This window comes from Tupaia chinensis, unplaced genomic scaffold (assembly GCF_000334495.1).
Source record: "Tupaia chinensis unplaced genomic scaffold, TupChi_1.0 Scaffold145057_1, whole genome shotgun sequence".
NCBI lineage: Eukaryota > Metazoa > Chordata > Mammalia > Scandentia > Tupaiidae > Tupaia > Tupaia belangeri.
This window is the reverse complement of record NW_006204918.1, coordinates 987,069-1,002,103: the sequence shown is the minus strand read 5'-3', so window position 1 is coordinate 1,002,103 and position 15,035 is coordinate 987,069. Positions and strand designations below refer to the sequence as shown.

Sequence of the window (15,035 nt, the reverse complement as noted above, 5' to 3'; positions counted from 1 at the left end):
AGGTCAATACATTGATTAGAGAGGTGGCATCGTGCACCATTCGACATGCACCCATTTTGGTGATGAAAAAACGGTTCATTTTGTCATTGGCCTCAATCAGCCCTACACACAGCCACAATTGCAGCATTTTCTGTAAGATTGTAGATCAGAATTTTTTCTGAATTTAGTCATCTCTTTGTCTTATGGATATGAACGATGTCTTTGGTTGCTTTAGCATCAAGTTAATGTATTCAGTCAAGGGACCCGCAGCTGGCATAATGGCTATGTTGCTGAACTCCCATGTAGTCGACCTCAGTTCGAGTCCTGGACCCGGTGGTTTAAACTCACGCTGGGCGCGTGTGCGAGAAAAGCATGGAGGAGAAGGGATTGCGGCATGGCCATGCCCCCAGGGGATGATTTCTCCCTTTCTATCTCTCTGTCTCTCTCTGACTTTCTAGCCAGTGCATGCAGCCTATAGCAAAAACTTCTCCCAAAACAAATGTATTCAGTCAAAAATTTATTTTTTTCATTTGGCAATTTTTCTCTTGTACTTAAAGATTGTAGGAGAGAGTAATGTCTATGCATTTTCTTCAGGGTAACTGTCTTAATTCTCCTCTTCACTGTCTTAGTGTAGGCTTTTGCCAGATTCAAATCAGGTAAATACAGATTACCATTGACTATGCACCTACCCAATGACTCTTACTGTTTTTTTATTGGGAAAAAAAAATAAAAAAAAAAAGCAGAAACCAAAGTAACTTTTATTTTTTCTTAAGATTTTTGCCATAGGGTGCATGTGCTCACTAGAGAGAGACCGAGAGAGAGAGAGAGAGAGAAAGAGAGAAGGAAAGTAAGAAATCGATCCCTAGAGGGGATGACCACACTGCAGTCCCTTCTGTTCCATTCTCCTCTTCGGGTTTTGGGCACGTATGCACATGTGTCCAGCATGATTTTCAAGTTGCTGAGTTGGGGATTCAAACATAGTTGGCTATGTGACAATCCAGCACATTAACCACCATGCTACCTCCTGGTCTCAGAAACCAAAGTAACTTTAACCAAAATGAAAACGATAATGCATTTTAAGAATCAGGGTGTGTTCCATAGGACCCAGGGATCAGATCACAATCAGGTACAGATGGACCAAGACCCCAATCTACTCAGGACTCCCCAACCTTTGTGAGCTTCTCTCTCTGCAGGTGACACCATTCTTCACTTTGGCTGCAAGTTGGACGTCTCTGCTCTCCAGTCCGTATGGTAGGGCGTGTCTGCTAACAGCTCCTACCAGTCCGTATGGTAGGGCGTGTCTGCTAACAACAGCTCCTCAGTTTACATTCTATGGTCCCTTCCTCAGTGACAGTTCTAAACTATCTAGGGAAGTCCGTCTATGGCCTGGGTTGGGACAAATGCTCATCTGTGGACAAAACAGTTGGGACAACAGGCAGCCACTTGCATGAACACCGAATTCCTGCAGTGAGCATGGGAAGGCATTTCATTGTTGAAGGTTTGTTCTAAGGATACAGAGACCGTAATTCTGTCTTATAAAAGATACTTAATAATCTTCATGTATTGGACTGGCCCTGGAGCCTTGAGGTTAAGGGAGCTGGCTCCCACATGGCCAACTGCACAGTCCAATACCGATCAAGATGCTTGAAAATCACCCTAGTATGTGCCCACGTGCCCCAAATTCTGACAAGATGGAGAAATGGAGAAGGGATTGCAGTGTGAATACTCCTTATGGGGGAGAGGGGAGGGTGTTTTCTCCCTTTTTCTGTCTCTATCTTTCTGGTGAGCACATTCACACACTAATAATTTAAGGGAAAAAAATCTTGTGTATTTTGAAATATTAATTATACTATTATGTTTAGTTCTCTAGTCCCTTTCATATTTGTGTCTAGAGTAAAACTGAAACTAAAAATCTAGAGGTCAGGGGCAGCAGATGGCATGGTGGTTAGGGTAGCTGGACTCCCACATGGCTGACCATGGTTCAAGTCCCAGACCTGACGGCCTGCCTTCTCTCTGTCTCTCTCTCTCACTCTGTCCTCTCTGGTCAAATTAAAATAAATAAATAAAGTTAAATTTAAAAAAAATTCTAAATTAAAAAAAAAAATGTAGAGGTCGGAGCCAGATAGCTGTGCAATGGTAGACCACAATGCTCTGAGAGGCAGTCCTGCCTGGAAAGGGCCAGGGTGCAAGTCCAGAGATCTCCCCGAATATGCTGGGCATGCGCTCGCCCACGAGGCAGGGCCAGCTGAAGCTGTGGGTGGAGTGTGCTGTTGACCCAGCGGGGCTTGCTTATTCTCTTTCTCTCTCTTGGGAGAAATAAATGGAGAAAATGTCTTAAAAATTCAAGTGTCACACTGGATTTTTAGTTCTGCTTCTGACATCGCAAAGACAACATTGGTAAAACATTTCATCTCCGTGGGACCAAACTTTTCAACTATTACAAGACGAAAATATCTGTTCATTGCTACTTCTTGGTGCCTGGTGCTTTCCTGGTTGCAGGAAAAATTTAACTAAAACGTGTATCCTGCATAAGGCCACTATGAAGGCTAGAAGAAACAATGCATTCTTTAAAATTCTGTACAAATACAGCTTTGATTTCCAGCAGTATTGACATTTCCATTTTGTACCGACAGCAATGACATACATATATTTGTCTGTGACATTCCTACCTTTATTCCACAGGGAGGAATTACGAACCAGCCACAGCTAGCCTCGCAGGTAGGAGAGACTTGCCCCATGGCATCAGATGTGATTTAATTGGACTTCGGTATTTCCAAACACAATTTTCTCCTATTTCAAAAGGACTCTTCTAGAGTGTGGAGCAAACTATGGCCCTTAGCCCAATTCCAACCTGCTGTCTGGTTTGTAAATAAAACTTTATTTAAACACAACCATGGGACCAGCCGATGGCAGAATGGCTACATCGCTGGACCCATATTGTCGACTGTGGTTCAAGTCCCGGACCCAGTGATTTAAACTCATGCCGGATGCGTGTGCGTGCGTGCCCAAGATCCCAAGAGGAGAATGGAAGAGAAGGAATTGTGGTGTGGCCAGTCCCCCTGGGGGTTGATTTCTTGCTTTCTGTGTCTCTGGAGAATGCATGTACCCTATAGCAAAAAGCTGCTCCAAAAAATAAATAAATAAATAAAAACCACAACCATGCGCATTAGTTTATGTATTGCCTGCAGCAAGGGAACTGAATAGAGGGAGACTGTGTGGTATGCAAACCAAGTATTTGCTATTTCGTTTTTTTTACAGACAAATTCAGGCGACCCCTGGTGTAATTAGAAACACAATGAACTAGAATACAAGATTTTAGTAGAGTACTCCTTCGGAGCATCTGCTGGGGAATAAAAGGCCATGACTAATCTCGGCTCAAATCTCCAGTCTCACCCTTGGAGACATTTTTTGGCCTGTAGCCTTCGGTCTTTTTAGTCCATTTATGTAACTTTTGGTACTCACATTTTCTGCATAAGCCTGGTCTCCTTCACTTCCGGTTCCCATTAGGGCTGCTTTCTCCTCTCTGCCTCTCCTCCCCTCTCCTTTCTCTGCTCTCAATCCCCGCGTTTGGAAGGTGAAGCTTCCTGGGCTCTCAGGGCACTCTGTTATTCAGCAGCAAACACTGTGAACCCATTTGTTTTCTCTGCTGAACTGTGACCCTTATGGTGATCTGTTTAGCCCCTGATGGAATTGCGGATTGTCACCTATGAGGCACTGGAGGAAGAGCTGCCTGCAGTATGAATGAATCATGAATGGTGAGCCCCTCTTTAGAAACCTGGGCTGCATTACCTAAGTGGATTAAATTCGCACAAGTTTAAAAATACCAGGAAATGTAAGAAATTGAATTAAATATTTCCTATGTCTCTAGAGAGAATATAGTTTTTACATGTAGAAACAATAAGAGAAATCATGAGAAAAAAATTGATTTAACGAGTGCAAACCTCAGCCCTGCTATGGGAAAAAACCTGCAGGGCTAGCTACTAAGATCTTCCCGAGGTGAGAGGGCTGGGGGGAGGATTAGGCAGAGTCTTACACACTTGGAATCCTGATTTGGGCAGCTCAGAGAAAGGATCTATCTCTTAGTGGCAGACTAATGTTAAATAGCCTCCTGGGACTAAATGTCAATTTAATTTACAATGAGAAATGTAATTGCCTCAAAACTGGAATATTTGAATCTGCTTGACAAGACCGTTTTCTTCCCATAGGCAGTCTGCACAGGAAGCCAAATTACAACTAGTGAATTATTAGTTTAATTAATTTATTAATTTACAATGAGACCTCTCAGTGAGATTTTGCCTCTGGGACTGGCCAGTGCTCTTTGGTTAACACATATTTCTTTATACTGTGTATATGATATTACATTGTGTATATGATATTATATTGCATATATACATATAAATACATTTAATCAGGTTAGATGATTTTTTTTTCCTGCTCTGATACATTGTATTTTCCTTCTACCCATGTAGTAAAACTTTCTTCTTTTTTTTTTTTTTTTGGAGAGGTTTTTTAGGGCACATGCACTCACCAGAGAGACAAAGACAGAGAGACAGAAAGCGAGAAATCACCTCCCCCCACCGGGGATGGCCACATCACAATCCCTTCTCCTCCATTTTCCTCTTGGGATCTTGGGCACGCACGCACACATGTCCAGTGTGAATTTAAGCCACCGGGTCTGAGCCTCAAACCGTGGTTGACTACATGGGAGTCCAGCAACATAGCCATTATGCCAACTGCTGGTCCCCCATGTACTAAAACTTTCTAAAGATAATCGCACTATCCTTATTTCCCTAATTTGTAAGAAAGAATATAGCATTTGTAAAGTCTCTATACTTTATAGCTATATGTGAAATTTTAAATGTATATAAGCTAGTTATTAGACAATTAGCTCATTCATATATATATATATATATATATATATATATATAAATGACAATGAGACACCAAGAAGAAATAGTTTTATAATCTAATCTGATGAAGTAACTACAAATAGAGTAAAAATTAACAATTTCAGTGATAATTTTCGGTTTTTTGAAAACTTATTTTTAAAGGTGGAGATACAGCAGAAACATATTCAGTATTTCTGAAGAGAGGAATAGTTCAATTACAATGTGTACATTTAATGGAAAGTTTTAAGGGCACTAAACCTAATTGTCAAAATGGCCATGCAGAAAATGGGGAGGATGGGCCCGTCAGTGGTGTGGTGGCTCAGGTTGCCGGATCCCAGGGGCCAACTGTGCAGTCGGAGCCCCGGATCCAGTAGCTTGAGAAGCCCTCCAGGTGCATGTGTGTGCATTTCCAAAGTCCCTAGAGTGGGGAGAGATGGAGGAGAGGGGGTTGCGGTGTGACCATTTCCCATGGGAGGGAAGGTGCTTTCTTGCTTCCCTTCTTTCTCATGCTGTCTCTCTCTGGTAAGTACATGTGCCCGATTGATTTTTTTTTTTCTAAAGGAAAAGAAAGAAAGTGCAGAGGAAGACCTGGCTCTGTAGCGTAGCGGGTTAGCTGTGTGCAGGGAGCCAAATCCAACATATCCAGCAAGGACGTGAATTCCAGACCTATCAGCTTGAAAATCATGCTGGATGGGTGAACGTGTATGGATGCCCAGGTCCTGACGGGAGGGAGGGTTGGAGGAAGAGGAACGCCCCAGGGCTAGACCCATTGTGGGGTACTTTCTCTCTCTCTCTCTCTCACACACACACACAAACACACACACACACACACACACACACACACACACACACACACACACGTCTTCTGGCATTGCAAAAGAAAAGAAAATGGGAAGAGAAGATAATATAACAAGTGGTGATATTGACTTAAAAACTAGATTTACTTTTTGCCATATAACAAGACTGGAAGGAAGGTCTCAGACATATTGACAATGATTTTGAAAATGGGACATAAAGTGAATCTGTAATTGTTCCTCAGTGTACAAGAGGGACCATGTACACCAGAACCCCTCATATAAAATGGTACAGTATTTATATATAAACTATGTACATCCTCCCATCTGTGAGGGAAGTGTAAATCACCTCTACATTGCTTATAGTACATAATGCAATGTAGATGTTATGGAGAGAGTTGTTATACTGTATTTTTTATTTATATTATCTTTATTCTTACAATATATTATTTTTTATTGGATTTTTTTTTAAAAAATGTGTATCTTTCAAACACAGTGAGTTGAATCTGCTGACATATAGGTTGTGGAGATGAAGCTGTATAATCTTTTTCCAGTTTTCTTTAATTATACCATATTTAAAATGAGGGTTAATTTAATTAAAATTAGTGGTGGACTGCATCCTTACTAATCTCTTTACTGCTGCAAAGGGTCTATGGCTCAAATAAAGATGAAATTCATAAACATGTAGGGGAAGAACGAGCTCAGAATGAGAGCTACTGTATAATAGTATTTATGTAAAATGACACACAACAGAGCACCATGAATTGTTTGTGCATACACATACATATTGTAGTAAATATAGGAAAACACACATGGAAGGAAATCTAAACTCCAGTGTAAAGGTTTATTCTGGAAAGCAGAGGAAATAATGAGGCTTTAACTGTATTTATGACATTCTATTTCCTAAAAAACAAACACATGTAGTTAATACGGCAAATGCTGACATCTCAAAAGTCCAGGTGGGCGTGTCTCCCATTGGTTCATGCGTCATCAGGTGTGTGTGCTCAGTGGAGACAGAGACAGAAAGAGGGATAGTGAGAAAGAATACCCCAGGGGGTGGGCACGCAACAATCCCCTCTCCTCCATTCTGGAATTTGGAAACACATGCACACATGCCTGGTATGTTTTCCAAGCCACCGGGTCTGAGACTTGAACTGCACAGTAAGCCACATGGAGTCCAGCACCTTCACCACCATCCCACCTGATGGACCTCCTTGCCTCTTCTTGGGTTCAAAAGCTCCCAGCCATTCATGGCACTCTTTGACTTGGAGCTGCATCATCTATCTCTGCCTCCATGTTGATGCGTACCCCTCTCCTGTGTCGCTGTGTGCCCACCTCCTCTTACAGACTTGGCCTCACTTAGCTTAAGGACATCTGCAAAAACCCTACTTCCAAATAAGGTCACATTGTAAAGTTTCACATGGACATTCATGTTTGGAAACACGCTTACACTCATGACTACGGGGGTTGGAGAGCAGGGCAGGGTAAATGCGATGTTCTGTGAGGCTGGCCGAACCCTCTGGGAAGAGCCCTAGTTCACATCTAGAGATCTCTCTGAGTCCACCAGGAATACACCTGCTCGAGACCCAGCGTTGGCTGAAGCTGGGGGTGGAGTGTGGGTCGGAACCCTGGTTTTGGTGCTGTCTTTCTATTTCTTTGTCCTCCTTTTTGTCTCTTCTTCATGGAAGAAATAGATATATAAACTTTAAAAATCCATAACCACAAAGACGGCAGAGACTTAAATAAGAAAAAAATTAGAGTATAATTTTTCTGTATTTTCATCAAACTATTGCAGATAGGAAGCACTGGAAATGCCTTAAAATGTGGGTTTGGAGCTCAAACAATTTTACTTCAACATTAAAGAACAAATGACCCTCAAGATGTGAAGACTATGGGATAGCTAAGTAGTTGATATTCTGGTGATGCTGAAAATTAATCAGTTAGCAAAATTAAATATGATCATATGGAATACCCATAGTTCAACTGCTAAACAACCAAAATATAGAGAATGTGTTGCTTTAAGTGAACTGCATTCAACTCGGATGATATTATTAAGTCTAAACTATGAATAAGACTAAATTACTTGAATGTATAAAAATTTTAAAAAGTTAGAAGCTGCTATTATTTCTCATATAGATTGGGTAGCCCTTATCTGAGTTACCTGAGGGCTGAAGTGTTTTGGACTTCCAATTTTTTGACATTTTACATATGTACAATGAAGTATCTTGGTGATGGAACTTGTCTAAACATAAAATTCACTTATGTTTAACATGCATCTTATACACATAGCTTGAGGTAATTTCACGCAGTATTTCCGTATCACAGCGTTTTGACTGTGACTCCTCACACGAAGTCAGTCAGTGGTGGAATTTCCCACATGTGGCGTCATGATGGTCAACAACTTTCAAGTTGGAGGGCCCTTTGGATTTCAGATGTTCAGAGTAGGGACGTATCAACACGTATTTAATTTCTCAGTTTTGTCAGTAAAACACCCAGCAGACCTTTAACATAATCTTCCTAAAACAGGTGGTAAATATTTAAAATGAAAGAAGAATTTGATGTTTAAACAATACTTCCCTCTTTGTGTAGATTTTTTTTTTTCCCCCGCTATAGGGTGCGTGTGCTCGCCAGACAGACAGAGAGAGACATAGAGACAGAAAGTGAGAAATCACCCCCCGGGGGTTGGTCACGCCGCAATCCCTTCTCCTCCATTCTCCTCTCGGGATCTTGGGCATGCACGCACACGCGTTCGGCGTGAGTTTTAGGCCACCGGGTCCGGGACGCGAACCGTGGTCGACTACGTGGGAATCCAGTGACATAGCCATTATGCTAACTGCTGGTTCTCTCTTTGGAGCATCTACCACTGGATTTTAAAATTGCCAATGAAAGGGGACAGCAGGTAGTGTGGTGGTTAAGACACCGAACTCCCACATGGCCGACCATGGTTCAAGTCCCAGGCCTGGCAAATTGAAAATCACACCTGGTGCATGTGCATGCCCAAAATCCTGAAAGGAGAATGGCAGAAAAAGGATTGCAGCGTGGACTTCCCTCCCGGAAGGTGACTTCTCACTTTCCCTCTCTCTGTCTCTCTCCAGCTAGCACATGAACCCTATGGCAAAAACCTAAAAAGAAAAAGAAATTGCCTATGAAATAAAAATATCTGCATTGCAAAGAGCATATTGTTGTTTTTGGGAGAGAGAGTTTAAGTATTGGGATATTTGCTATCATGTTAGAGTAATCTTGTTAGTATTTAATGTTTTATTTCTGAATCTTAATTTCTAGAATTACTCTAGAATGAATAATTTTAAAACCTTTCTAAACAAAATTTTATTTATCTATTTGTGGAGTATTTAAAAATTTACTCTTCACTTAAAATTCTAGGACATAAAAAGAATCATGTCATTCATTAAGATGCTGAGCCTGGCTTATCTAAAAGAAATCCATCAGAAATCATCCATCATAAAATAGCATAATCACATAAGCATTTTTTCTGATTTTGGAAAATGTGAGCCTTGGCCCAAAGTCCTTTTGTCCTTCCTTATAAGCCTTTGAGACACTGATAAGTGAGCTGAACTTTTCAACCTGTGTTTGCCCATTTATATCCTACAAGTAATGACACCTACCTCTTAGGGTTGAGGTTTCAAATAGGAATAAAGGCATTTTAAGCTGTAAAGTACTTATAAACGGAAGTAATAAGGTTATTAATTATATTTTATACTGGAAGTTATCTGGGGAAGCTCTGAAACCGTAGACGGTAGGGGATTTGAGATGTGGGTCTTATGAAGAAAAATAACCCAAATTTGGCTCACTAAAGTTTAATCTGTCCACTTACTGGCAGGGCTGACAACTCAGTACAGAATTCTCTGACCCTTTATGAAAAGAAAATACTTTCCCAAAGTAACTGGATGTTTGTACCTTGAATTGGACTTGGAGGTAAATCGAAAGACAATATACATCTTCCTTGGCATTGTTTATGTTCATAACCGTTCAGGTCTCTGCAAGCTGTGATCAGACTGACTTCTTGCACATGGTAGAAAACAATAGTGTTGTTTTTTTTTTTCCCCACATTTGTACCTGCCAGGAGAGGCCACAATTCATTTCCAACAAGTATGCTCAGAAGTGTTTAGGGACAACTTCAAAAAATTAACAAAGATGCTGTTTCTCACTTCCAGAAAACATTATTTCCATTTGCTTAAACCTTGGCCATTTTAGAGCCACCAAAGTAGATAATTTATTAGAAACGAGAAAAAATATATAGAATGGCATATTTTGTTTGGGTCATAACAGAAAGAAAAACAGAGCAAAAAAAATAATCCTCTGTAAAAATAATGTGTTTCAACAAGTAGGATCTTAGGTTGAGGTACTAAATACTCTGCTTAAAGAGAGGAATACAACTTTTACTCATCAGAGAAAGGGTAGATCAGATGGAAGACACAGATGCTTCTTGAAATCAGAAGCCGGGAGACCAGGGGTCTAGATTTAACTGTGCTGCAGTTTTGCATTATGACTCTGGGCACGTCACTGTGACTATCCGCATTTCCTGTATTATGACATCTTTTGTAATTACCTCATAGGACTCTTGTAATTGGATTTTCAAGAAGTCTGAGGGGGAAAGTCCGATTGCGGTATAGTAGGCTGTCTCTAAGTGATACAATTTATAATCACACAAGCCAAGATGAAACCTGCACACCTATCACATGGCCCCCAGTTTTGCAATTTTCACAGGTAACTTAACTGCTCTAAATCCTCATGGGAAAATAGTGAAGCGAAGGCACCCTTGTGAATGCTGAGCCGAGCAGGTACATGAAGTGCTGAAGTGCTGTGCAGAGTGCCAGGCATGGAGGGGTCACTCTTTATAACTAGTAGTACTGTTTCTTAAAATCTCAGGCGTCTGGCCTAAGGATTGTAAAGAGAGATGGTGGGACAAAGGTATCACACGTTAAAGAAGTTTCTCAACTACTTTGTACCTTAAAACCGAGGGAGAGTAGAGGCCATCAGGTGGCATGGTGATTAAGGTGCTGGATTCCCACATGGCCCGCCACAGTTCAAGGCTTAGACACAGTGGCTAGAGAACCTCACTGGGCACCTGCGTGGGTGTGCCCAGAATCCCACGAGGAGAATGGAGAAGGGACTGTGGTGTAGTCATCCTCCCCAGGGGATCATTTCTCACTTTTTTCTCTCTTCAGCACGCACACATCAAGAGGGCAAACCCTCTCCAATCCCTGCCAACACCCCAAAAACATCAAGGAAGAGCTTTTAGAAATCACATGTCCATAACACAAGTCCCTGAAATCAAAATCTCTGTTCAAAGTCAGGTCATTTCTACATGAGAAAGGCCTCAGAGGTCCCTCCAATGTTCTTCATGGCCTGAGAATAACATCTAGACCAGTCCAAAATGTAGTATGGTTACCTAGAGAACTATCTTTATTTAGTAAGGAAGAACTGAACTAACACATTGTTGCCCAATAAGCAATCGGCAAGAATATTTCTGAATATCATTGAACATAGTGAGCTCGATCTACCTTCTTAGTACCCTCTGTGCCCCGATATTCTAAAGTCTAGTCCTGTACTATCCACCATTTGATACTTACCTCATCTGGTTGAGGAGGGAATTAATTTTTCTAGACAAAATCAAGTCAAGAGGAAAACTTGAGATTGAGGCAAAGTCAAGTGAAAGGAAAAAGGTGAGTGAGTTCTTCGCCAGACTTAGCTGAATGTGGAGGTAGCGCAGCACAGCAAGTGCCTACCTGTGGAGCGCCCCCGCCCATCGCCTACAGCCTCATCTTAAAGATGGCACCTAGCGGAAGCTCACTAAGTGCTGGAAGTTGTAAACAACAACTTCGAGGAAGTGGTGCGCGAGGAGCGTGGAGAGCACGGGAACTTCACATGCAGCCAATCCCTACCCGAGAACTGATTTCCGCACACGTGGACAACGTGCGATTGGCCAGGGGCCCTTTATAAGGTCCTAGGGTTGGGGAGGAAGGGGAGAGCTCCTGTATTCAGAACCTGGGGAAATGAAGTGCTGTAGAGAAGACTGTCTCCAGAGTCGTCAGTTGCGCGGCACCTACCTGACAGGTAATGTAACCTATACAAAGAGAGATACCGAGGGGCCAGCAAGTGGCCTGGTGGCTAAGACACTGGCCTCCCAAATGGCCAACTGTGGTTCAAGTCCCAGACCCGGTGACTGAAGCTCATCTTAGGCACTTATGCGTGCACGCCCAAAATCCCAGGAGGAGAATGGAGAGGAAAGGATTGTGGTGTGGTCATCCCCTACCCCCACTGGGGGATGATTTCTTGCTTTTCTTTCTCAATCTCTCTCTGTTTCTCCAGTGAGTGGATGTTCCCTTTAGTCAAAAGTCTCTCTTACAAAGAGAGAGCAATACAGAGGCTGAGTCCAACTGATTAGTGAGACCTCCTGGATTCTGCCATGCAAGACCCATCTCTTGCGATTCTTAATATGTGACCAATACTTCCTATTCTTTGAAGCAAGTTTCTGTTATGTTCTATTTTAAAATCTTTACACTGATGGTGATTATCTGGTGAAGAATATTAGAAGTATTTGCTCAGGTCATTCTATTTGTCCCTAGTCTCATCACCATTGGTTATTATCTACTTGAATTTCATTCCCTTAGTAGTGTTTATGTCATGCAATGCCATCATGTAACAGAGTATCACTGAAATGTGAAATAAAAATGTTAGCAAGAAATTAGAAAAAGTCAAATCGTCCTCACAGCTATAAAAATACAAGAATGCCTCAAATTTATTTAGGGTACGACCTATGCCCTCTTTAAGAACCAACAGATAGACAAAGAAAACTGAATTTATGCTGAAACACTCCCAGCCCTGTGCTGTGAGGATTGTATTCCCTGAATCTTGTGCTGAAGTCCTACCCCCTAGTGTGACTATGCTTTTCCTTTTAGGTTTGTGAGTAGGGCGCTTGTACTCGCTGGAGAGAAACAGAGAGAGAGTGAAAGGGAAAGCGAGAAATCATCCCCTGTGAGGGATGACCATGCTGCAATCCTCTCTCCTCCATTCTCCCCCTGGCAATTTGGGAACGTACACACATGTGACCAGCGTGATTTTCAAGCTGCCAGGTCCAGAACTTGAACTGTAGGAGTCCAGAGCCTTAATCACCTCACCATCTGCTGATATTCTAAAGCGTAGTCCTTTACTGAGTGTGACTGTCTTTGGAAGCAGGGCCTTTACAGAGGTAGTTAGATTAAATGGGGTTATAAGGGCTGAGCCCTAATTCAGCAGGACTGGAGTCCTATAAGAAGAAGAAAAGATGCCAGGAGCTCATGGCTCACACAGAGACTTATGTGTGGGGTACAGTGAGAAGAGGCCATCTGTGAGCTAAGGACAGAGGCATCAGGAGAGACCAACCATCAAACACCTTGGTCTTGGACTTCCAGCCTCCAGAACAGTGAGAGAGTGACTTTCTGTTATTTAAGCCACCCAGTCTGTAGTATTGTATTTGGGCAGTTCAAGGAGTCTAACGTATTTTCCTTTTTCTTCTTTCATTTATATTTCGTGTTTTTGATTATGTGCAATAAAAGGAGAAATAGAGTACTTCATTGGATATAAACTTGAGAATGCATAAGTATTCTTTAGAGATGAGAATTTAACCACTATATCTGATAGACTGTTAGTTGAGGACATCATACCCTCTCCAAAAATGATCACTTTGTCATGGAAACACGTACTTTAAGTAGCTTAAAATATTATTAATAAAAGATTACAAGAGCATTAACATGTTTCAATATAGTAGTAATAATTTATTCATTTAGTTACTCTGATTAAAATATTACACATTATTTTAGTGTGAAAATAGCATTTCAGGAGGAAAGATTAAATGACAATGTAACAGGAGAGAATTTCAGGTGGAGAATGTTTTGTAAAAGAACAGATCTTTTCATAGGGGACAGATGAGGTATACTGCAAACCATTTGGAATTTGTATGAAAATATTGTGCACATAAACAGAGTATTCGTATTCAATTAAAAGGATATATCCATTTTTTCATTTAAAAAAATGATAACTCAAAACTCTACTAAATATAATTAGAAGTGTAGTTCTAAAGAATTCACAGTATAGTCCTTTAAATGGCCCCCTTGAAATGACTGGGTTTCAGGTATTTTACCTTGAAGTGGATCAGGCCGGATGTGCTAAAGAGTTTAGGGGAAGCAGGAAATGGGAATAACTATGGTAACCCCCCAAAGGATCAAGGTCTGTAGGTCAAGTCATAACGGGAGAATTTCTTGGGCACTTCATGTGCCAGAAAGCTAACTGTTGTAGGGAATTTGGCCTTGGGGTTCTCTTCATAAAAGCAGCATCTTCTAGAGATGCAAGGTTGAGCAGGACAAATAATAGGCTACCTTAATTTGCACCAAAGAAATGATGTTATTAGCACAAAGCTAAAGTTTTTGTCAGATTGGAAGCCAGGGACCGGTTCTCTGAAGAAGGACAAGAAAGTCACGTGGTCCTCAGAGGATGTGGAGGAATGAGAGTGAGTGTTGAGTCTCTCTACAGCCTCTGCATTTGTACACACAGCTGGACAGATTTCAAATCTGGTTGAAGCAGAAGAACTGACCAAAACTTTATGATTTTTTTTTTTTAACTACTCTTTGACGTTGATGAGAATCAGGCTATGACTGTCACCTGGGACTGGGATTAAACAGGACAAGTGCAAACTGCTGGATCCATTACTGATTTCAATCCTGATTTTAATTTACAAGACCTATTAGTTATACACACGACAAGGAACACACCTAGAGTGTTAATGGAATGCTGTGTGTTGTAGCAACAATTAGTGGAATCACAGAAAGGTTTATGCACCATACAACTGTCAAGAATGAGCAGCATTTATCCAAGATCCCTAGCGCCATCCCCACCTCACTGTGCTCTGCTAACTCATAGCTAGTGCTACTGAGAAAGTCTAGTATGGAGTTAAAAAAGAAATATAGGACAATCATTATACTTTGACATGTTAAAACTGAGCCAGTTATTGAAATACAGATAGAATATTAGCAGGTAGCTCTTCCCCAGGTGCATATAAGTAACTCTCATTAGTGTTAATAAAGCTTGGTGAGTATTCCAGGAAGAACATGTTTCTGAGTAATGTACTTGGGGAAAGACGGAAGGCCATTGCCGGAGTAGTTTTGCAAGTAGAAGCCTAAGCATAGAGATCGAGAATGCTCTTTTGGAATTCGATCTTCTGCAAGGATTTTTATCTCTTTTTTTTTTTTGGAGAGATTTTCACTGTAGGGCGCGTGCGCTCGCCAGACAGACAGAGAGAGACATAGAGACAGAAAGCGAGAAATCACCCCCCAGGGGGGATGGTCACGCCGCAATCCCTTCTCCTCCATTCTCCTCT

The 15,035-nt window shown here is 41.4% G+C and overlaps 1 protein-coding gene across 2 annotated transcripts in view; it reads right to left on the bottom strand.

Annotated features, from left to right (window-relative positions):
• Positions 1–15,035, bottom strand: part of MSR1 (macrophage scavenger receptor 1) — a 130,076-nt gene that overhangs the window by 20,537 nt on the left and 94,504 nt on the right. The window lies entirely within an intron of this gene.